We start from the raw sequence: 25067 nt of genomic DNA, 5'->3' as shown, positions 1-25067 counted from the left end.
CCAATTTACCTTGATTCATGGACCTAACATTCCAGGTTCCTATGCAATATTGTTCTTTGCAGCATCGAATTTTACTTCCATCACCAGTCACATCCACAGCTGGTTGTTGTTTTTCTTTGGCTCCATCTTTTCATTCTTTCTGGAGTTATTTCATCACTGTTCTCTAGTAGCACATTGGGCCTCTACCAACCTGGGGAGTTAATCTCTCAGTGTCCTATCTTTTGCCTTTTCATATTGTTCATGGGGTTCTCAAGGCAAGAATACTGAAATGGTTTGCCATTCCCCTCTCCAGTGGACCATGTTCTGTCAAAACTCTCCACCTTGACCTGTCCATCTTGGGTGGCCCTACATGATATGGCTCATAGTTTCATTGAGTTACACAAGGCTGTGGTCAATGTGATCAATTTGATTAGTTTTCTGTGATTGTGGTTTTCATTTTGTCTGCCCTTTGATGGTTAAGGATAAGAGGCTATGGAAGCTTCCTGATGGGAGAGACTGACTGAGGGGGAAACTGTGTCTTGTTCTGATTGGTGGGGCTAATGCCCTTTAATCCAATTTTCTGTGGATGGACTGGGCTGTGTTCCCTCCCTGTTTCTTGACTTGAAGCCAAACTATGGTGGAGATAATGAAGATGATGGCGACCTCCTTCAAAAGGTCCCATGCATGCACTCCTGCACTCAGTGCTCCCGACCCTGCAGCAGGCCACCACTGACCCACACCTCTGCCAGAGATGCCTGGGCACACACAGGCAAGTCTGGGTCAGTCTCTTGTGGTGTCATTGCACCTTTCTCCTGGGTCTTGGTGTGCACAAGGTTCTGTTTGTGCCCACCAAGTGTTTGTTTCCCAGTCCTGTGTAAGTTCTGATGGCTCTATGGTGGAGTTAATGGCAACCTCCTCCAAGAGAGCTTATGCCATAGCCACGTCTGCTGCATCCAGAGCCCCTGCAGATGCGACAGGCCACTGCTGACCCACACCTCCACAGGAGACACACAAACACTCAAAGGCAGGTCTGGCTCAGTCTCTGTGGGGCCTCCTGGTTCACACAAGGGTTTGTTTGAGCCCTCCGAGTGTCTCTGGCAGGTACAGGGTTTGATTCTGAATGTGATTTCACTCCCCCTACCATCTTGCTGGGGCTTCTCCTTTGCCCCTGGATGTGGGGTATCTTTTTTGGTGGGATCCAACATTCTCCATCAACGGTTGTTCAGCAGCAAGTTGCAATTTTGGAGTTTTCACAGGAGAAGATAAGTTCATTCCCTCTATTCTGCCAGCTTGCAAATAACCCACTGTATAGTCCACAGGGTCACAAAGAGTTGGATACAACTGGGAGACTCTCATTTAAGCATCTACATAGAAGGGAAACTCGATATTTAAACATCTCTGAAAAAAAAAAAAAACACAAACACAAACTTCCACTGGAAATCAGGGTAATATAAAAACAGCTTTGGTAAGAAGAAGTTTAAACTAATCAATTATCAATCAATGCATTCAGAAAAAGACTTGGACGTTATATTCACTATCTACCACAAATGAGAATAAATTCTGTACCTAAAGAAATTCTCTAGAGAACAATGATATGAATGTGGTAACAAGTTGGAAAAGCTTCAAACAAGGAAGCCACACAAGATCCATCTTTGCATTCAGTGAACAGGAAAGCAAGAGTGTGAGTGAATAATGGGATCATCAGCTGGTGCTTTCTCCTTATCAATTAAATTTGGAAAAAACAGTTACAGTGGTCAGACAGAAAATTCTGGAGAAATGGAACACCTGAACTTAAAAGCAGTGACCCCATGGACTATAGAATCCATGGAATTTTCCAGGCCAGAACACTGGAGTGAGTAGCCTTTCCCTTCTCCAGAGGATCTTCCCAACCCAGGGGTTGAACCCAGGTGTCCCGTATTGCAGGCGGATTCTTTACCTGCTGAATCACAAGGGAAGCCCAAGAATACTAGAGTGGGTAGCCTATCCCTTCTTCAGCAGATCTTCCTGACTCAGGAATCAAACTGGGGTCTTCTGCACTGCAGGTGGGTTCTTTATCAACTGAGCTATCAGGAGAGCCCTGAAAGCAGCTACAAACAGAGAAAAAAAAAAAAAAGGCACAGAAGCAATGACAGGTGATGAAATTTTTAATATGCATTGACTTCCCAATAAATACTTGCTCCAAAGAAAGGTCAGTACAGAGGGCTTAGTCAAGACACTCAAGAAAGTTTCAGAAACAAGCTCCTCAGAATTACTTTGCCAGCAGATCTGCTATAAGAAAGAACCTATATTTCAGAACCAGAATGTAGACTATATGTTACCTTTTCTTGCCACCTTCTTACATATAGCAACCTTGCCTCCAGTATAGCCCTGGCTTCCCCCCTCAAGTGGCTATTAACAACTACTCCCCCAATCTGAGTCTTAGGACTTTTATTTATTATTCAATTAATTATGTGTTCAGTAGGCCAGATCAGTGTAGCCATTTCAATCTCTTTTTTCCATTTATATTAAGCACTAAAATATAACAGCATCCCCAGCTTCTTTCTATTCTTCACGCCTATATTGTTTGCCTTGATCTGCATCCCTCCCACAGAAAGCATCAGTTCTTTATATCACAATTTGATACAATAGTTATAAAGTTCTATGCAATTTGAATATAAAATGTCAAAATTTCCTATCACTCACTGTACACAAAGGTATTTTCCTTCTTAAATTTTATGGGAAAAATAGATTCCTGTACATATATTGTCTGTATTTCCCTGAAACCTCTAGAGTAATGCAGACAGAATGTTGAGAAGACTGTTCCTACATGGAAAGAGGAAGATAATTATTTTCATGTTTTATTCTAATATTTATGCAAACCTAGGCTTTTACTAACAAGGTGTTGTTATAAAATGTACAGGAAGTTATTGATAAATTAAGTAATTATTAAAAGATAATAAAGATTGGAAAGTGGTGATATCATGGCTTATATAGTATAAAATTCTAATTGAATAAATCGTAAGTAAGCACCACTTTATAGTCACATAATAATACCATTTCAAATGAACCTAAAACTCATTTTGTGATACTTGGACAATGAACTAGCTGGGAGCTAGGGTTTTCTTTTTCCTGCAAAACTGACTGCATTCAAATTCTATTTCTTAAGGAATCAGTATGAGGTTGCCATGTAAAATACAGGATACAACTTGATTTTACATTCAGGTAAACAAAACTGGCAGTTTTACTGTAAGAATGCCATAAATATTGCATGGGACATACTTAGACTCAGTTAAGTTCAGTCACTCAGTCATGTCCAACTTTTTGCGACCCCACGAACTGCAGCACACCAGGCCTCCCTGTCCATCACCAACTCCCAGAGTTCACCCAAACCCATGTCCAACGAGTTGATAATGTCATCCAACCATCTCATTCTCTGTCATCCCCTTCTCCTCCTGCCCTCAATCTTTCCCAGCATCAGGGTCTTTTCCAATGAGTCAGCTCTTCACATCAGGTGGCCAAAGTGTTGGAGTTTCAGCTTCAACATCAGTCCTTGCAATGAAGACCCAGGACTGATCTCCTTTAGGATAGACTGGTTGGATCTCCTTGCAGTCCAAGGGACTCTCAAGAGTCTTCTCCAACACCACAGTTCAAAAGCATCAATTCTTTGGCACTCAGCTTTCTTTATATCCAACTCTCACATCCATACATGACCACTGGAAAAACCATAGCCTTGACTAGACGAACCTTTGTTGGCAAAGTAATGTCTCTGCTTTTTAATATGCTGTCTAATTTGGTCATAACTTTCCTTCCAAGGAGTAAGCATCTTTTAATTTCATGGCTGCAGTCACCATCTGCAGTGATTTTGGAGCCCAGAAAAACAAAGTCAGCTACTATTTCCATTGTTTCCCCATCTATCTGCCATGAAGTGATGGGACTGGATGCCATGATCTTTGTTTTCTGAATGTTGAGCTTTAAGCCAACTTTTTCACTCTCCTCTTCCACTTTCATCAAGAGGCTCTTTAGTTCTTCTTCACTTTCTGCCATAACGGTAGTGTCATCTGCATATCTGAGATTATTGATATTTCTTCCAGCAATCTTGATTCCAGCTTGTGCTTCCTCCAGCCCAGTGTTTCTCAGGATGTACTCTGCATATAAATTAAATAATCAGGGTGACAAAAAATTGCATTTGTAGTTTATCTGGAATTCAGATATACCTGAGCATCATCCTCTGTTCATATCTGTTAAATCTTATAGCTCTAGACCACTGATATTCTACTAGTGCAGGAAAGAAGAGAAAACTCAAGTTCCCATGGGCCCATATGGGAAGCTGTCTTTCCTGTAATTACTTGTTCACAAACTCAATCAAATAGCCTGTGCATTCTACCATTAATGAGAATTCTGTCTTGAATTTCTGTCAATAGTGTGAGTATGTATGCCTCAGTTATGGAATCAATTAAACATTCTATGTCTATGACTCCAATATTTAGTTCTGACATGATGGTATCCACCTGTTATGATGGATAACTTAGTAAAGACTTAGTAAAGACACTCAGAGACTGAAAAGAAGGGTGTGATATTTCATGCAAATAGAAACAGCAAGACAGTAGCGGTAGCAGCATTCCTATCAAACAAAATAGATTTTGTACTCCATGAAAAAGTTTAGAGCCTAACTGACACTCAAACAGAAAGGAAAAGAAAGAGTTTCTTAATTCCTGACCCACAACCATGCATACTCTTTCTTAAAATATGGTGCTTACATAATTTATTGCATGCATCACAGTAAGATGAACACATCTGTCACTGAAATAGCACAGTCCTGATTCATATGCACAGCTATGATCCTTAGAAACATTGTTTACACTTGTGTCTCTACATAGTATATTATACACACTGCAGTGTGGGAAACAGGCATTCACTTTAGTAACACTGCTGCTGCTGCTAGGTCATTTCAGTCGTGTCCGACTCTGTGCGACCCCTTAGTCGGCATCCCACCAGGCTCCCCATCCCTGGGAGTCTCCAGGCAAAAACACTGGAGTGGGTTGCCATTTCCTTCCCCTATGCATAAAAGCGAAAAGTTAAAGTGAAGTCGTTCAGTTGTGTCTGACTCTTCGCGACCCCATGGACTTTAGCCTACCAGGCTCCTCTGCCCATGGGATTCTCCAGGCAAGAATACTGGAGTGGGTTGCCATATCTTTCTCCATCAATGACACTACTCTGATGGAAACAATAAGTGCTTTTAGAAACACCTTTAATGCATGTGTCATTTTTTTAACTCCGATTAAAAATACACACACACACACACATTCAATAAAATCTAAATTTTGGTAAAGAATAGTTCAGTGGTAAAGAATCACCTGCCAATACAGGAGACAAGGGTTTGATCCCTGGGTCAGGAAGATCCTGTGAAGACGGAAATGGAAACTCACTCCAGTATTCTTGCTGGGAAATTCCATAGACATAGGAGCCTGGAGGACTATAGTCCATGGGGTCATAAAGAGTCAGATACAACTTAACAACTAAACAACAATAGTTTTGTTTATCTATAAGCACAATGTTACACAGCAGATCCCTCCCTAGAAATTTTTGATCTTGTAAAACTGAAACTTTCTGTTCATTGAACAGAAGGTTCCCATTTCCCCCACCCTCTAGCACCTAACAGTCACGATCTTATTTTCTGTTTCTATGAATTTGGGTATTTTAGATATCTCATATAAGTGAAATCATGCAGTATTTGTCCTTATTTTGCTGGTTTATTTCATTTCACACAGTGTCCTCCAAGTTCATCAGGGTTGTCGCATTCTAAATGATCTATTTATTGTTGGAGGTGAGGTACTGAAGTCTCCTATTATTATCAGTTGCTGTGTGATTCTGTCTTCATATATTAATAATTGCTTGATATATTTAGGTGCTTAAATGTTAGGTACATATATATCTGCTATAGTTATATTCTCTAGATGAATTTTCAAACTTATTATTATAAAGACTTTCTTTATCTCTTGTCTCAACATTTTTTATTTAAAATCTCTTTTGTCTGAAATAAAAAATGGCAACTTCTGCTCATTCTTTCAAAGATTTTATTTATTTAACCTCAACTGTCATATTTATTGGTATCAGTTCAGTTTAGTTCAGTTTAGTTCATTTCAGTCGCTCCATCCAGCTAACTCATCCTCTGTCGTCCCCTTCTCCTCCTGACCCCAATACCTCCCAGCATCAGAGTCTTTTCCAATGAGTCAACTCTTCGCATGAGGTGGCCAAAGTACTGGAGTTTCGGCTTCAACATCATTCCTTCCAAAGAAATCCCAGGGCTGATCTCCTTCAGAATGGACTGGTCGGATTTCCTTACAGTACAAGGGACTCACAAGAGTCTTCTCCAATACTACAGTTCAAAAGCATCAATGCTTCGGTGCTCAGCCTTCTTCACAGTCCAACTTTCACAGCCATACATGACCACTGGAAAAACCATAGTCTTGACTAGATGGACCTTTGTTGGCAAAGTAATCTTTCTGGTTTTCAATATGCTATCTAGGTTGGTCATAACTCTCCTTCCAAGGAGTAAGCGTCTTTTAATTTCATGGCTGCAATCACCATCTGCAGTGATTTTGGAGCCCCAAAAAATAAAGTCTGACACTGTTTCTACTGTTTCCCCATCTATTTCCCATGAAGTGATGGAACCAGATGCCATGATTTTCGTTTTCTGAATGTTGAGCTTTAAGCCAACATTTTCGCTCTCCTCTTTCACTTTCATCAAGAGGCTTTTGAGTTCCTCTTCACTTTCTGCCCTAAGGGTGGTGTCATCTGCATACCTGAGATTATTGATATTTCTCCTGGCAATGTTGATTCCAGCTTGTGCTTCTTCCATTCCAGCATTTCTCATGATGTACTCTGCATAGAGGTTAAATTAGCAGGGTGACAATATACAGCCTTGACGTATTCCTTTTCCTATTTGAAACCAGTCTGTTGTTCCATATCCAGTTCTAACTGTTGCTTCCTGACCTGCATATAAGTTTTTCAAGAGGCAGGTCAAGTGGTCTGGTATTCCCATCTCTTTCAGAACTTTCCACAGTTGATTGTGATCCACACAGTCAAAGGTTTTGGCATAGTCAATAATGCAGAAATTGATGTTTTCCTGGAACTCTCTTGCTTTTTCAATGATCCAGCAGATGTTGGCAATTTGGTCTCTAGTTCCTCTGACTTTTCTAAAAACGCTTCAACATCTGGAAGTTCACGGTTCAAGTATTGCTGAAGCCTGGCTTGGAGAATTTTGAGCATTCCTTTACTAGCGTGTGAGATGAGTGCAATTGTGTGGTAGTTTGAGCATTCTTTGGCATTGCCTTTCTTCGGGATTGGAATGAAAACTGACCTTTTCCAGTCCTGGGGCCACTGCTGGGTTTTCCAAATTTGCTGGCATATGAGTGCAGCACTTTCACAGCATCATCTTTCAGGATTTGAAATAGTTCAACTGGAATTCTGTCACCTCCATTAGCTTTGTTTGTAGTGATGCTTTCTAAGGCCCACTTGACTTCACATTCCAGGATGTCTAGCTCTAGGTGAGTGATCATACCATCATGATTATCTGGGTCATGAAGATCTTTTTTGTACAGTTTTTCTGTGTATTCTTTCCACCTTTTCTTAATATCTTCTGCTTCTGTTAGGTCCATACCATTTCTGTCCTTTATCGAGCCCATCTTTGCATGAAATGTTCCCTTGGTATCTCTAATTTTCTTGAAGAGATCTCTAGTCTTTCCAATTCTGTTATTTTCCTCTATTTCTTTGCATTGATCACTGAGGAAGGCTTTCTTATCTCTTGCTATTCTTTGGAACTCTGCATTCAAATGCTTGTATCTTTCCTTTTCTCCTTTGCTTTTCACTTCTCTTCTTTCCCCAGCTATTTGTAAGGGCTCTTCAGACAGCCTTTTTGCTTTTTTGCATCACATTTTGTTTTTGCACATTTTGTTTTCTATGGGGATGGTCTTTATCCCTGTCTCCTGTATAATGTCACGAACCTCTGTCCATAGTTCATCAGGCAGTCTATCAATGAGATCTAGGCCCTATATCTATTTCTCACTTCCACTATATAATCATAAGGGATTTGATTTAGGTCATACCTGAATGATCTAGTGGTTTTCCCTACTTTCTTCAATTTAATTCTGAATTTGGCAATAAGGAGTTCATGATCTGAGCCGCAGTCAGCTCCTGGTCTTGTTTTTGTTGACTGTATAGAGCTTTTCCATCTTTGGCTGCAAAGAATATAATCAGTCTGATTTGAGTGTTGACCATCTGGTGCTGTCCATGTGTAGAGTCTTCTCCTGTGTTGTTTGAAGAGGGTATTTGCTATGACCAGTGCATTTTCTTGGCAAAACTGTATTAGTCTTTGCCCTGCTTCATTCCATTTTCCAAGGCCAAATTTGCCTGGTATATTTATTGGTATAGTTATTCACAATATTTCCTCATCCTCTTTTAAAAATCTTTATGAATAATGGAAATGCCTGCTCTTTCATTCCAGATATTCATAATTTGCATATTCTATCAATTTGGCTGGATGTTTATCTGTGTTATTTATCTTTTAAACTATCTTTTGATTTAATTGATTTATATAACTCTTCACACTTTTATCCATTCATTTTTACCCTTTTCTTTAATATTCCCTTCTTTCAAGTTCACTGGATTTAATATGCTCTTTCTTTCTACTTTCTTAAGGTGACAGTTTAAATCATTGATTTTAGATGCTCCTTTTTTCTAATAATTATTTAAGATGTAAATTTCCCTTTATGCATGTTAGCTGCATGCTACAAATCTGCATATGTGTCTTTTCATTTTGTTTAATTCAAAATATTGTCCAATCTTTATTTCAACTTTTCTTTGAACCATGGAATTGTTTAGAAACATTTCTTATTGCCAAATATATGGTGATTCTCTCTCTCTTTTTATTGTTGTTAGGGAGATTAAATGGAAATCGTCTTGTTCAGGCTTCAGAGACAAGATAGCAAAGCATGTCTCTGACCTTGTTTATGACCTGCCTGAACACTGTCCTGACTACATGCCTGCTGTTAGTGAAAGCAGAGAGATAGGAGATGGGTCTTGGAATTGTTGATCCCCTGGAGGAGGTTTGTCCAACCACACCTGGGGCTTAGCAACATTTTAAGATTTTCACAATGTGGACTAAAAAAAGATATACACTTGAGAGCTGTGAGTAAGTTTTATTTGGAGCAAAATGAGGACTGCAGCCTGGGAGGCAGCATCTCAGATAGCTCTAAGAGACTACTCCAAAGCGGCAGTGGGGGAAAGACAATATAAGGTTTTGGTGAAGGGGGAGTTCCATACCATGAAGCACTCATTTTACAAAAGGTTTTTTGTTAGTCATGAGGATCTGATATCACCATGAAGGGATTTAGTGCTTCTCTAGATATGAGGAGATGCAAGGATGGAGATCATAAAATCTGTTACTAAACACATCCAACTATCTGAAGACCTGTCCCACCAGATTCCCTGGAGCAGAGTGCCTCACTCCACCCTGAACTCCCTCAGGGGTTGTTGAAGGTCAACAGATATAGCAGCATGGGGTTCTATCTCTGTAGAGGTAGATGACAAATGCCTTTGTTATTCAGTCATTGGCAATGCTCTTGGTAAGTGCCAATTCATAGTTGACAAAGAAAAAACAAACAGCGCTGCAAAAAAAAAAAAAAAAAAATTAAAACCAATCAATCCTAGGAAGTCCTAGGAGTGATGCATTACCTGGGAATTTTTCCCAGCTGAGACTCCAGATTGCTATTACATGGGGACTTCCCAGTGCTGTTTGAGTCTGGAAGTTGTCTACCCAATTTGGTGATGTGTGCATATGTACTGTTGTGCTTCCCTGGTGGCTCACACAGTAAAGAATCTGCCTGCAATGCAGAGTCTGGCAGGCTATAGTCCATGGGGCCGCAAAGCATCAGAAACAACTGAGTAACTAACATCCCTAAATAATAAGTAATATGTACTGTAACTCTTTACTGTTTCTATTTCTCTTTTGGTTTAATGATCATATATTGAAAGTAAGTTAGATAATTCTTCATTAAATATTGAAATTGCTTATTTGTGTATAATAAGTGATTTCTTTTGTTAATGAATCCTTTGAACTTGAAACAAAAGTTAAAACTTTTGGCAAAACACTTGTTTAATTGAACTGCGATCACAGAACATTTTTCATATAATTTTCAGTCATTGTAAATATAGAAAAATTTGTTTAATGGTCCAGAATTTGGTTTTTCTTGGTGAGTGTTCCTTGTGCTCTTGAAAAGGATACACTTTCTGCTATTGCTGGATGGAATGTATATGTCAACCAGGTCAAGTCTGTTGATAGTGTGGTCAAATCTTTCAAACCTCACAGTCTCTTCTTATCTCCTTACTGTAATCCTCTTGCATCTTGTAAAAACATTTGGCACCCAGTCATAAGTTGCTCAGCCATGTTCGACTCTTTGCCACCACATGGGCTGTAACCTACCAGGCTCCCCCATCCCTGGGATTTTCCAGGCAAGAATACTGGAGTGGGTTGCCATTTCCTTCTCCAGGAGATCTTCCCAACCCAGGGATTGAACCCGGCTCTCCTGCATTGTAGGCAGACACTTTACCATCTGAGCCACCAGGGAAATCCAGCAACAGCTAAATTATCTGAGCTTAACCTAGTATCTTGTCACTAAAGAGAAGTATACGGCTTCTTCACCACCACAGAACTACTTCACCACATACTCCTAGATCCTATTTATATACTCTCAGAAAGGACTTTTGATTTTTGGTTTTTATGTGTTTGTCTTGGTAATATAAAGCTATTATACCAGATGGCCTTATTTTTTTAATAAGTAAAGAGTGTCAGAGAGCTATATTTCTAAAACAAAAGCAAGATGAAGACAATGAGTGTTTCTTTTATTGCAGGTGCTTACTTTTAACGTAATGTAATTTGGAGAATCTCCCCTCCAAAATTCGACATTAAACACCCACCCCGCAATGTTTTCAAAGTAAGTACATCTCATATATAGGTCCACATTTCTGGCATAGGTCACTTCAGACACTTAATAATTTCAGGCAGACTAATTTAAAGAGGTAACTATTATGTTTTCAGCTTCAGATTGATAGAAAATTTCTCATGAACTTGTGATTCATTTGAAGACTGCTGCTTGCAATAGAAAGTTTAATTCAGACTCTAAAATTCATTCCCTGAGACACACTTGGGAGAAGAAAATGGCAACCCACTCCAGTGTTCTTGCCTGGAGAATCCCAGGGATGGGGGAGCCTGGTGGGCTGCTGTCTATGGGGTCACACAGAATAGGACACGACTGAAGCAACTTAGTAGCAGCAGCAGATGCTATTGACCTCCCCTTAATTCCATCACAGATAATGCAATTATTGACAAAATTTTAGGCAAGTTTCAAAGAAGCCTGAAGGTAAAATCCATGGAAAGTAACTCTTGTTTGTCTTGATACATACTGGCTTCTTTTTTGTTTCAGTGATGCATTGTTTAACTTCTTACTTAGGTTACATTGTGTAGCCAGGGTTAATTTTCTTTCCTTACTTTAGTTTAGTCCTTTCTCAGTGTACACAGTGATCACTGGAATGTCTCTTTATTGACCCCTTAAATCCATTCTCTACATCAGACCCAGTTAACTTTCCAAAATGAAAACATTATATTTCATCACTACCAAAAACTCTCCTCAGTGTTAAAAAATAAAATAAAATATCCCCAATGTAAGAAATGAATAAACTGGACTTAAACATTTATTTGTATGCCATACCATACATATACTATTTAGGCTAAATATAAGACTGGGTACTTTAAAATTTTAAGAGGAAAAAAATAAGCAAAACACTCTTTGACAAAATCACAGCAATATTTTTTTAAAGCCATCACACAGAGTAATGGAAATAAAAACAAAAATAAACAAGGGGCCTAGTGAAATTCAAAAGATTTGCACAAGAGAAAACTATAAAAAAAAAAGAAAAGAGAACATACAGATTTGGGCAAAATATTTGCAAGGAATGTGACTGAAAAGGGGTTAGCTGATTTACAATATAAAAAATAAATTAAGTTAATATTTAAAAGTAGGAAGAAGACCAAAGAGACATTTCTCCAAGGAAGACATGCAGAAGGGCAAGAGGCATATGAAAATGTGTTCAGCATCACTGATTATTAGAGAAGTGCAAATCAAAACTGCAATGAGATATCACCTCACACCAGTTAGAATGATCATCATCAAAATATCTAAAAAAGATAAATGGTGGATAGAGTGTGGAGAAAAGGGAGCCCTCCTACACTGTTGGTGGTACAGCTACTATAGAGAACAGTATGAAAGTTTCTAAAACAACTAAAAATAGAGTTCCTTATGACCCAGAAATCCCACTCTTGGGCATATATCCAGAGAAAATGATGGTTCAAAAGAATATGCACACTTCAATGTTCACTGCAGCACTGTTTAAAATAGCCGAGACATGGAAGCAACTTAAATGTCCATCAACAGATGAAAGCATAAAGAAGATACGGTACATATATGCAATGGAATATTGCTCAACCATTAAAAATAATGAAAATGACCTCTGAAGCAACATGGATGGGAGATATCATACTAGGTGAAGTAAGACAGAAAGGCAAATATCATATGATATCATTTATATGCAGAATCTATTAAAAATGGTACCCACAAACTTATTTACAAAGCAGAAACAGACTCACAGACATAGATAATGAATTTATGGTTACCAGGGGGCAAAGACTGGAGGGAGGAATAAATTAGAAGTTTGGGATTGACATGTACACACGTCTAAATTTAAAATAAAAAGCCTTTCCATGAAAAATAAACAAATAATTTTTACTTTAACTTAAAAAAAGAGAGAAATAGATGAACTGAGTCATCAACTTTTTTTACAGCTTGGCTGGAGGGACACCCCCTGGCAATGATTAAAATCAGAACTAGTGTCCTTTCAGATCTCTGTTTGACACAATTTTATATTTTCACTTTTGTTGTTGGGAGGAAGTGAAAACGTTATTTCAACGTTAGGCAAACTTATATCTCTATCATTTGCTTCATCTTTTTTTTTTTTTTTAATTCTGAACTAACGTCTGTATAACTGCCATCACAGATCATTCTCGTACAGACATCTTGTGTAAAAACGGACTTGGGCATAATGTTCCTATGAAACCATGGAATGAAATTACGTGAAATGAAATTTATCACTCTAATTCTTCACAGTCTCTGAAACTTCCACTTTTTAATGATTTCAGCACATTGCTGATTTATTTGCTTGCACACTGGTAAATTTTAACACATGCTTGAGTTTTTTATTTTTTTCTAAAATGTCTAACATATTTTTAAATGCACAACCTTTCATTTCTTATGAGATCACATGTAAATAATGCAACATGGCATGCAAAGTCCTGTATGTTCCACTCCTTATTTCCAGTCTTTTATATGACCATGCCCACCTCCTCATAATCTATATAACCTATATTTCTTCTTCTCAAGCTTTCTGCGGTAAAAGATCAATTTTCCCCCAAATTTATTATGTACCAAAGATTTTGGAAAATATAATGGAAGTGAGTAATTTCAAACACAAAATAAAAAAGAAATACAAGAACTTTTCTTGTTTTATTATTATATTAACATACATGAAATTGCTCTGTTGAGTTTGAAATAAAAGTTTCTAAATATTTACTCTCAGTTTTCAGTACTTATCTTGCTGCAGACATGTAACAAATGCTCCCTAGTCTCCTTCCATTCTTTGGCATTGCTCTGTGTTTCAGGTAATTCCAAATGAAACTGTATAACTCAGATTGGAACTTGAACCCATAACTGAGATCACACTTGGTCTCGGGTCTTAACGAAGCTCTGTTGCAGGGAAGAGCCATTTCTCACTCCATGTTGGATCAGTTTCTTTGATTTTAACTTTTGCTTGTCATTGCTTTTGTTATTATAAGCATACATAATAGGAAACCCTGCCCTTCTGCCTGACTGTTAAAAACTAAAGTGCCTTTGTTCAACTCACAGGGAGATAACTTGACTCTGCCCACCTGTGACCAGCTGCAAGAAAGAAAAGATTAACACATCCCCTCCCTGAGATTGGCCAATCCAGGAGAGATTTGCAAGATAATGACTTTTTTTCTTTACTTCCTCAGCCCCTCCTCCATTCTTCTCTACTAAAGAATCTGGCAGCCAGATCCCAAGGAGATGGTTATTTTGAGACATTTGTTCTGCCATCTTCTCAGTCAGCCTGCTTTCTGAATAAAGTATTCTTTGTCTCCAATCTATTGACCTATTGTGCAGAAGCAGAGAGCGCTTAGACTCCGTAACAACTCAGGTTCTTGATGTCTCGTTGAAGAAAGAATTCAATGAGGGACAAAATGATAAATAAGAGATGGATTTATTTAGACAGAAAGAGACTGCATAGAGTGTAGGCCATCTCAGAGAGTGAAAGTAACCCCGGAGTATGGGATTGTCCATTTTTATAGGGGCGAGTAATTTCATAGGCCAATGAGTGGGAAGAGTATTCCAGCTATTTTGGGGAAGGGATGTGAATTTCTATAAATTGGACCACTGCACACCTTTTGATCTTTATAGTTGACCTTGAAACTCTCATAGCACCTATTGCATTATTTAGCTTGCTGATGTGTTACAGTGAGCCTAAATTGAGGCTAAAGACAGAGGAAGTTGACTATCTGCCATCTTGGACCTTGTTCAGTTGCTAAGTCATGTCCAACTCTTTGCAACCTCATAGACTGCAACACTCCAGGCTCCTCTGTCCTCCACTAACTCTCAGAGTTTGCTCAAGTTCATGTTCGTTGAGTTGGTGACACTAACTATCCCATCCTCTGTTGTCCCCTTCCCCTTTTGCCTTCAGTCTTTCCCAACATGAGGATCTTTTCTAATGAGTCTGCTCTTTGCCTCAGGTGGCCAAAGTGCTGGAGTTTCAGCTTCAGCATCAGTCCTTCCAATGTATATACTGGGTTGATTTCCTTTAGGATTGACCTTTTTGATATCCTTACAGTCCATTGTTTCCACTTTTTCCCCTTCTATTTTCCATGAAGTAATTTGACCAGATGCCATTATGTTACCTTTTTGAATGTTGAGTTTCAAGCCAAGTTTTTCACTCTCCTTTTTGACCATTATAAAGAGGTTCTTTAGTTCCTCTTCACTTTCTGCCACTAGAGTGGTATCACCTGCATATCTGAGGTTGCTGTTTCTCCTGGCAATCTTGACTTCAGCTTGTGATTCATCAAGCCCAGCATATTGCATGATGTTCTACATGTAAGTTAAATAAGCAGAGTGACAATATACGGTCTTGGTCCTATTTGGTTTTCATCAGTTTATGTCATGTCCTTGTATTATGTCACTATTTTATAGGCCATTCTCTGCCCCCTTCCCTCCTGTTTCACAAATATTTAGAATACCCACAACAATCAAAACTGAAATATTGTCTGTGCCTTCACCTCCTCAGTTTGAAGTCCAATGAGGCCTTTGTGTGTGGATGAAAAATTCATTAAAATTTTTACTGGCTTAAAGCCATTTCAGTAATAGCATGAATACATTCGAATGTCAAACCCTCACAATCCTTCTATATGTAGGCATTAAGTAAACAACTAATTACAAAGCCTAGAATATGTGAAGTTGAAAAAAAATCAATTAAATACTAGGAAAGCAAGCCCCTAGAGGAAAACTTAATGAGACTTTATAAAAATTATACTTATTTGTGTATTTCTCTTTTAAAAAAATGATAGTATTTTAATTTTTATTTATATATCTTCCAAAATAAATAGAGTTAGAAAATGGTTAAAACTAAAAATATGAATAAGGGTAAGAATTAAAGAAATGAAGATTAAGTTGGCTATATTTAGGAATAAAATTCTGATCATTTTACTCCAAAATTTTTAGGTCTTATCTTTTTAATTTTTTTAAATATCATGTCATCCCAGAAATTATATATATATATATATATATATATATATATATATATATATAAATCTGTGATGAGCTTAATTACTTGAACTATTATACTATCATTGTAATATATTTACTTAGTAGGTAAATTGAAAGTGAAAGTGTTAGTTGCACAGTCATGTCTGACCCTTTGTGACCCCATGGACTATACCCTGCCAGGCTTCTCTGCCCATGGGATTCTCCAGGAAAGAATTCTGGAGTGGGTTGTCATTCCCTTCTTCAGGGGAATCTTCTCAACCCAAGGATCTAACCCTGGTCTCCTACATTGCAGGAAGATTCTTTTTCATATGAGCCACCAAGCCACCAGGGAAGCATTAGTAAAATTTATATATTGTGGAATTTATTACAGTTATTAAACAAAAGACCCTAGTTTTTAATACAGTTAGTAGAGACATCTAAAATACATGTCTCTTAGGATATAAACATTTAATTTGCTAAGCTAGTTCTCTTTTTTAAAATATTTGAGTAATTCATCATGTTGAAATATACTTTTGAACTTTATTTGTGGTTGGTTATTATGTGTGCTCACCTATAATGATTAATTGTTAAGACTCCTTTTCCACCTGTTTACTCTGTAGATGATTACTGCTGGTAAACCATGCTTCCTTTATTGGAGTCAATGCATACTTTATCTGTGATTACATAACTTACTATCTCTCTGTTTAGTTTAATCTGCTTGCACAAAGAGCCATGCACACAAAATGAAACAATGTTTAATAGAAAGTGTGTATATATGTAACACTTATTAAAATCAATAAAAATTGAACATTTACACATCTTTTGCTTTATAAAGGAATAGATTTATTTAATTTGGGGGGAATCATTGTTATTCTTCAACTGAAGAGTATTGGTAGCCTAGATTCTTCTTGACATGAAATGAAAGCAATTACCTCTCCTAAAAGAATTTTCCTTTTTTTCTCTAAATGTAGAATCTAGGTTCTGAGACAATATGATATTTTAGTGAAGGTAAAATCACTGCAGATAGTGACTTCAGCCATGAAATTAAAAGACGCTTACTCCTTGGAAGAAAAGTTATGACCAACCTAGATAGCATACTGAAAAGCAGAGACATTACTTTGCCAACAAAAATCAGTCTAGTCAAGGCTATAGTTTTTTCAGTGGTCATGTATGGATGTGAGAGTTGGACTGTGAAGAAAGCTGAACACTGAAGAATGGATGGTTTTGAACTGTGGTGTTGCAGAAGACTCTTGAGAGTCCCTTGGACTGCAAGGAGATCCAACCAGTCCGTTCTGAAGGAGATCAGCCCTGGGATTTCTTTGGAAGGAATGATGCTGAAGCTGAAACTCCAGTACTTTGGTCACCTCATGCGAAGAGTTGACTCACTGGAAAAGACTCTGATGCTGGGAGGGATTGGGGCAAGAGAAGAAGAGGAAGACAGAGGATGAGATGGCTGGATGGCATCACTGACTCGATGGATGTGAATCTGAATGAACTCTGGGAGTTGGTAATGGACAGGGAGGCCTGATGTGCTGCGATTCATGGGGTCGCAAAGAGTCAGACACAACTGAGTGACTGGACTGAACTGAACTGAAAGGTGCTGTTACTAGTGTTTGGGGTCACTTTTAATAATGACCGAGTTTAAGAATAATTTTTAGGTCTTTTAAGTGGTTAGGTTCTATTTAAGTCTATGTGAATCCTCTATAATTTATAAAATTTCATTTGCTACTATTATGTAAAAAGCTAATTTGGCTGGTCAAATGAAACTAAAGGAAAAGTCATTAAGAGATTCTTTATGAAATCCCAAGAGAAGTGAGAAAGTCATTTCCTAGGCAGGTTGATAAGAAGTCCAGGGGTCCCCAATGAGACAGGGGTCTGGAATTCTCAATGAGAAAGAAAGGACAAACTTTTTTTTCCCTCTGCATTCCTTAGGATTATATAACAATAATGTATCCTGCTTGAGGACAGTCTCTGAAAACAACTTTCTGGCTAATCCTGTTATCTTAAAATGTAAATTATGGGAGTAGGTCTAGTGAGGTCTTTACTATCTCTAGACATTCTTTTGATTCATTGTAATAACTAATTAGAGAGCATATAGCTCCATTGCTAACACTAACAAGGGGGTACTCTTTCTGCCCCCTTCTGATGTCTATGTTAGAAGCTTTCTCTATCCCTTTCATACTTTAATAACTCTATTGCACAAAAGCTCTGAGTGATCAAGCCTCGTCTCTGGCCCCGCATTGAATTCTTCTCCTCCAGAGGCCAAAAATCCTGGCATCTTTTGGTGGTCCAGCAACAACCTTTTATCTTGGGGGCTCGTCAACGATTCTTCAGGACAAGGTAAGCATGCTTTGGAGCTCTAGGTCTTTGTTCTCCTAACGAACACGTTTTCTGCTGTACTTTACTAACTCTACGGTGTGCTTGTGTGAATGAATGACAAGTGAGGAGCCCTGCTCTGTAGTTATGTAGTGACCTCATATGGCTTATGGCAGAAAACTGTCGGGGGTTTATATCAACCTGCCAATGCCAAGAGGCACCCAATGTTTCCTTTGGGGACTTACCAGAAATGGGCAACGTGTGTGGACTGAACTCTCCTTTCTCAGTCAAACTTTTCAATCTCTTTGACCATTTCCTAACTCCTTGGGAATTAGAAGTACTAACTTAATCTGTCAGATCAGACTTTCAAGGGTCTTGTGATCTATGCTGTTAGTATGTACTATGACTTAGGTCCCAGACTTGGATTGGTAGTCAGGAAGTGCCTAGCCTCGCTAGGAATCAAAAGTTCAGAAGTTAGATGGAGCTCTAGCTACAAGAGCACCTCTGAGGTTAAAGGTTACTCAGATTGGAACTGAAATGGTTTTTTTTTTCCTTTGGTAACACTGGCTCTTAGTGGACCAGAGGAGGCTCTTTTACTGGTGCGGTGACGCTTGGAAGGAACATTTCAATTTTATGTTCATACTGGTCTTATTGTGGTCAGGAATATGCTCAGGGTCATGCACAGGCACTCAGGTGACAAATGTTTCCCCCAGCGGTCTTAGCTTGGGAGGCATTCCAGAAGGTTATTCTGATTGCACCCCGGGTGTCATCAGAGGCAAACAAGGTTTTAATGATGAGGAGTTGGCTGTCAGTCAGGGATGCCATCAGGTATACCCCTGGTGCATCCCCACCCCATCTCGGTGATAGAACATGGAGGGACTAGTATGGCACCTGCATCAGTAAGGGACAGACTAAGTCCGACCAGGAAAGAAAAGCTTTGGTGTAAAGTCTGTCTACACCCCCATCTAGAGCATGGAGGGATGCCTCCTGTAGAAAAATGGTCCTGGTCTTTATTTTTTCCTCTCTTACATATGGGAGCTAACAATTCCAGCCTCACCCCCTTTGAACTGTATCCTGAAAAACTGGGATAGACTTGATCCCCAGGGCTTAAAGAAGACACATCAGGTCTTCCTATGTGATACTGCCTGGCCATGGTACCCACTGGAGGATGGCGAACGGTGGCCAGTTGGAGGGTCTCTTAAGTATAATACTGTTTTATGATTAGACTGGTTCTATAGAAAACAAGGGAAATGGGTAGAAGTAGCATATGTGTTGCTCTTTTTCTCTCTGTGAAATATGCCAGATTTATGTCCTAAGGATATAGATTTGGGTGTGAAACCTTCGGCTCCCTCCTGTCCTCCTACTTTGCCCCCCTAACCGGGGCTCCAAACTGGGCAAACTGGAAGTCAGAGAAACCCCCACCTCCCAAGAAGGGTTGTTTTGGTCTCAGTAAAAGCCCAAACTGAGATTCAAATTGCCCAAGAAGAGGTCTAAACAACTTCTGTCTCAGTACAACCTCAGACTACTCTGGTTTCAAAGAAACTCAGACCATTGAAGTAAGAGATGAGATGGAGGACAAGAGACAAAGAGATAAAGTAAAGCAGGTTTCTCCAATCTATCCCTGGTATCATATGCACAGAACAGCCAGAGAGACTGAGGAATAGCCACACAAGCTGTTGCCTCTTCATGAAGCACCCGCGGGGAGAAATGATCAGTCTATGAGAGTTAATAAGCCCTTTTCCTGTCAAGAAATACAAAAGATCAAGGAGGATCTGGGAGACTATTTAGAACACCCAGAAAACTATATTAGAGCTTTTAAAGGTGTTACCCTGCTTTATGACCTTACTTGGAAGGATGTGATGTATATCTTGGGACAAACACTGACTCCTGACTCCTGGGAAAAGCGGTTGCTTATAAAGATGAATGCGTTGGTAATGAATCAGTAGGGAAGAGGGAGGACAAGATAGCAGCCCTCTCCACTGGGAATCAGTTCAATTCAGTTCAGTCACTCAGTCCTGTCTGACTCTTTGCGACCCCATGAATTGCAGCACTCCAGGCCTCCCTGTCCATCACCATCTCCCGGAGTTCACTCAGACTCACGTCCATCTAGTCAGTGATGCCATCCAGCCATCTCATCCTCTGTTGTCCCCTTTCCTCCTCCCTCCCAGCATCAGAGTCTTTTCCAATGAGTCAACTCTTCACATGAGGTGGCCAAGGTACGGGAGTTTCAGCTTTAGCATCATTCCTTCCAAAGAAATCCCAGAGTTGATCTCCTTCAGAATGGACTGGTTGGATCTCCTTGCAGTCCAAGGGACTCTCAAGAGTCTTCTCCAACACCACAGTTCAAAAGCATCCATTCTTCAGTGCTCAGCTTTCTTCACAGTCCAACTCTCACATCCATACATGACCACAGGAAAAACCATAGCCTTGACTAGACGGACCTTAGTCGGCAAAGTAATGTTTCTGCTTTTGAATATACTATCTAGGTTGGTCATAACTTTTCTTCCAAGGAGTAAGCGTCTTTTAATTTCATGGCTGCAGTCACCATCTGCAGTGATTTTGGAGCCCCCCCCCCCAAAACAAAACAAAACAAAACAAAACAAAACAAAACATAACAAATAAAGTCTGGCACTGTTTCCACTGTTTCTCCATCTATTTCCCATGAAGTGACGGGACCGGATGCCATGATCTTCTTTTTCTGAATGTTGAGCTTTAAGACAACTTTTTCACTCTCCTCTTTCACTTTCATCAAGAGGCTTTTCAGTTTCTCTTCACTTTTTGCCATAAGGGTGATGTCATCTGCATATCTGAGGTTATTGATATTTCTCCTGGCAATCTTGATTCCAGCTTGTGTTTCTTCCAACCCAGCGTTTCTCATGACGTATTCTGCATAGAAGTTAAATAAGCAGGGTGACAATATACAGCCTTGACGTACTCCTTTTCCTTTTTGGAAGCAGTCTGTTGTTCCATGTCCAGTTCTAACTGTTGCTTCCTGACCTGCATACAGATTTCTCAAGAGGCAAGTCAGGTGGTCTGGTGTTCCCATCTCTTTCAGAATTTTCCACAGTGTGATGTGATCCACACAGTCAAAGGCTTTAGCATAGTCAATAAAGCCTAAATAGATGTTTTTCTGGAACTCCCTTGCTTTTTCGAGGATCCAGCGGATATTGGCAATTTTATCACTGGTTCCTCTGCTTTTTCTAAAACCAGCTTGAACATCAGGAAGTTCACGGTTCACGTATTGCTGAAGCCTGGCTTGGAGAATTTTGAGCATTACTTTACTAGCATGTGAGACAAGTGCAATTGTGCGGTAGTTTGAGCATTCTTTGGCATTGCCTTTCTTTGGAATTGGAATGAAAACTGACCTTTTCCAGTCCTGAGGCTACTGCTGAGTTTTCCAAATTTGCTGGCATATTGATTGCAACACTTTCTCAGCATCATCTTTCAGGATTTGAAATAGCTCAACTGGAATTCCATCACCTCCACTAGCTTTGTTCATAGTGATGCTTTCTAAGGCCCACTTGACTTCACATTCCAGGATGTCTGGCTCTAGATTAGTGATCACATCATCATGATTATCTTGGTCGTGAAGATCTTTTTTTACAGTTCTTCCATGTATTCTTGCAACCTCTTCTTAATATCTTCTGCTTCTGTTAGTTCCATACCATTTCTGTCCTTTATTGAGCCCATCTTTGCATGAACTGTTCCCTTGGTATGTCTAATTTTCTTGAAGAGATCTCTAGTCTTTCTGATTCTCTTGTTTTCCTGTATTTCTTTGCATTGATCGCTGAAGAAGGCATTCTTATCTCTTCTTGCTATTCTTTGAAACTCTGCATTCGGATGCTTTTATCTTTCCTTTTCTCCTTTGCTTTTCACTTCTCTTTTCACAACTATTTGTAAGGCCTCCCCAGACAGCCATTTTGCTTATTTGCATTTCTTTTCCATGGGGATGGTCTTGATCCCTGTCTCCTGTACAATGCCACGAACCTCATTCCATAGTTCATCAGGCACTCTATCTATCAGATTTAGGCCCTTAAATCTATTTCTCACTTCCACTGTGTAATCATAAGGGATTTGATTTAGGTCATACCTGAATGGTCTAGCAGTTTTCCCTACTTTTTTCAGTTTAAGTCTGAATTTGGTGATAAGAAGTTCATGATCTGAGCCACAGTCAGCTCCTGGTCTTGTTTTTGTTGACTGTATAGAGCTTTTCCATCTTTGGCTGCAAAGAATATAATCAATCTGATTTCAATGTTGACTATCTGGTGATGTCCATGTGTAGAGTCTTCTCTTGTGTTGTTGGAAGAGGGTGTTGGCTATGACCAGTGCATTTTCTTGGCAAAACTCTATTAGTCTTTGCCCTGCTTCATTCTGCATTCCAAGGCCAAATTTGCCTGTTACTCCAGGTGTTTCTTGACTTCCTACTTTTGCATTCCAGTCCCCCATAATAAAAAGGACATCTTTCTTGGGTGGTAGTTCTAAAAGATTTTGTAGGTCTTCATAAAACTGTTCAACTTCAGTCTCTTCAGCGCTACTGGTTGGGGCAGAGACTTGGATAACTGTGATGTTGAATGGCTTGCCTTGGAGATGAACAGAGTTAATTCTGTCTTTTTTGAGATTCCATCCAAGTACTCCATTTCGGACTCTTTTGTAGACCATGATGGCTACTCCATTTCTTCTGAGGGATTCCTGCCCGCAGTAGTAGATATAATGGTCATCTGAGGTAAGTTCACCCATTCCAGTCCATTTTAGTTCGCTGATTCCTAGAATGCCGACGTTCACCCTTGTCATCTCTTGTTTGACCACTTCCAATTTGCCTTGATTCAGGTGGTCCCAAATACAGAACCAGACTGGGACTACAACACAGCTAAAGGAAGATAGAATCAGAGTCATTTTGTCAGATGTATTCTTGGACTCAGGCAAGCATGTGTTAAGCCTTTAAACTATGCCAAATTGGCAAACATAGAACATTAGGAGAAGGAAGCTCCTGGTAAATTCCTAGATAGACTGAGAGAAGCCTTTCACAGATTCACTGAGATTGATCCTGAAAGTGAAGGGGGAAAAGTGATCTTAAAAGATAGATTTCTCACTCAGTCAGCTCCAGATATCTGTCATAAGCTATTAAAATGGGCGTATGGACCAAATTAGTCTTTAATCTGTTACAACTGGCTCAGACAGTCTATTATGGTAAGAATAAAGGTAAGAAAGAAAGAAAACGACAAAGGAACAGGCGGAAGCCTTCACAATGGCTTTAAGAGCCTTTCTTAAACAGCCTGAGAAAAATGCCCAGAGGAATCCAGGTGAAAAGAGATGGGCTTGCTATTACTGTGGAAAGGAGGGGCACCTCAAGCGGGATTGCCCTCAGGAACCTAAGCTGTCCCTTCTCTATGTCCGGTCTGCAAAGGCCCACACTGGAAGAGAAACTGTCCCCAGAGGCATAGGTTTCAGGGGTTGGACTCTCAAGACAATCAGGACTGAAGGTGCCGAGGGGTCCCCACATAAGCTTCCATCCTAATTACACCTGAGGAACCCTGGGTATTAATAACTGTGGGGGGCCAATCCATCGATTTCCTTTTAGATACTGGGGCAACTTACTCTGTGCATACTGAAGCCCCTGGCCCACTTTCTTCCAGATCCGCTTCCATAGTGGGACTGTCTGGACAAGCCAAAAGGTTATTCTTTAAGCTGTAACTGGGACTCTGGTATTTTCTCACGAGTTTCTGATCGTGCCAGAGTCTCCCTCACCCCTTTTGGGGAGGGATATACTGAGCAAGGTCCATACCTCTGTTTTCATGAATATGGAGCCCTCCCTTTCTCTCCCTTAAATTGAACAAAATATAAATCCTAGAGTATGGGCTGATGGAAAATCTGTGGGTTGAGCACAAAATGCTATTCCTGTAGTTGTCAAGCTCAAAGACCAGCACTTATTTCCACATAAGAAGCAGTATCCACTGAAACCTGAGGTTAAGGAAGGGTTAAAACCCATCGTTGAGAATTTAAAAGAGCAGTGACTATTACTTCCCTGTAATAGTCCATGCAACACTCCTATTTTGGGTAAATGGAGACTAGTTCAAGATTTACGAATAATAAGTGAGGCTGTAGTTCCTTTATACCCAGCGGTGCCTAATCCTTATACTCTATTGTCTGAAATTCCTGAACGAGACAAATATTTCTAAGTAATTGATTTAAAAGATGTCTTCTATTCAGTGACTTTGGCGGAGGAAAGTCTATTTCTTTTTGCCTTTGAGGACCCTACGCAGCCAGCTTCTCAGTTAACCTGGACAATTTTGCCCCAGGGATTTCATGGCAGTACTCATTTATTAGGCAGAGTTTGTTACGGGATCTACAAAACTTTAATAGCTCTGAAGCGGTGGTGTTACAATATGTAGATGATATTTTGCTCTGTGCTGAGACAGAGGAAGCTTGTTCATGAGTCTTGGAAGATTTCTTAAACTTTCTGGCAGGCTGTGGTTACAAGAGAAAATGCTCAGCTTTGTCAACAATCTGTTAGATATCTGGACCTCATCATATCAGAAGAGACTAGGGCAATAGGCCCTCAGAGAATTAAACCTATACTAAATCATCTATCTATGACTTTAAGGCAATTGAGAAGATTTTTGGGAATCACAGGTTACTGTTGCATTTGGATTCCGGGTTATGGGGAACTTGCCCGGCCTTTACATAAACTTATAGCTGAAACTCAGCAGTCCCAAACCGACAAACTGGTTTGGTCTCCAGATACTCAAAAGGCTTGTAAGGTTCTTCAGACTGCTCTCCTGCAAGCTCCTGCTTTGAGCTTGCCCACAGGGTCAGAATTTAATTTGTTTGTCACTGAAAGAAATGGTATGGCCTTGGGAGTTTTTGACACAACCCTAA

This window comes from Ovis aries, chromosome 1 (genome assembly GCF_016772045.2).
Source record: "Ovis aries strain OAR_USU_Benz2616 breed Rambouillet chromosome 1, ARS-UI_Ramb_v3.0, whole genome shotgun sequence".
NCBI classification, from domain to species: Eukaryota; Metazoa; Chordata; class Mammalia; order Artiodactyla; family Bovidae; genus Ovis; species Ovis aries.
Note: the sequence above shows the minus strand (reverse complement) of the source record.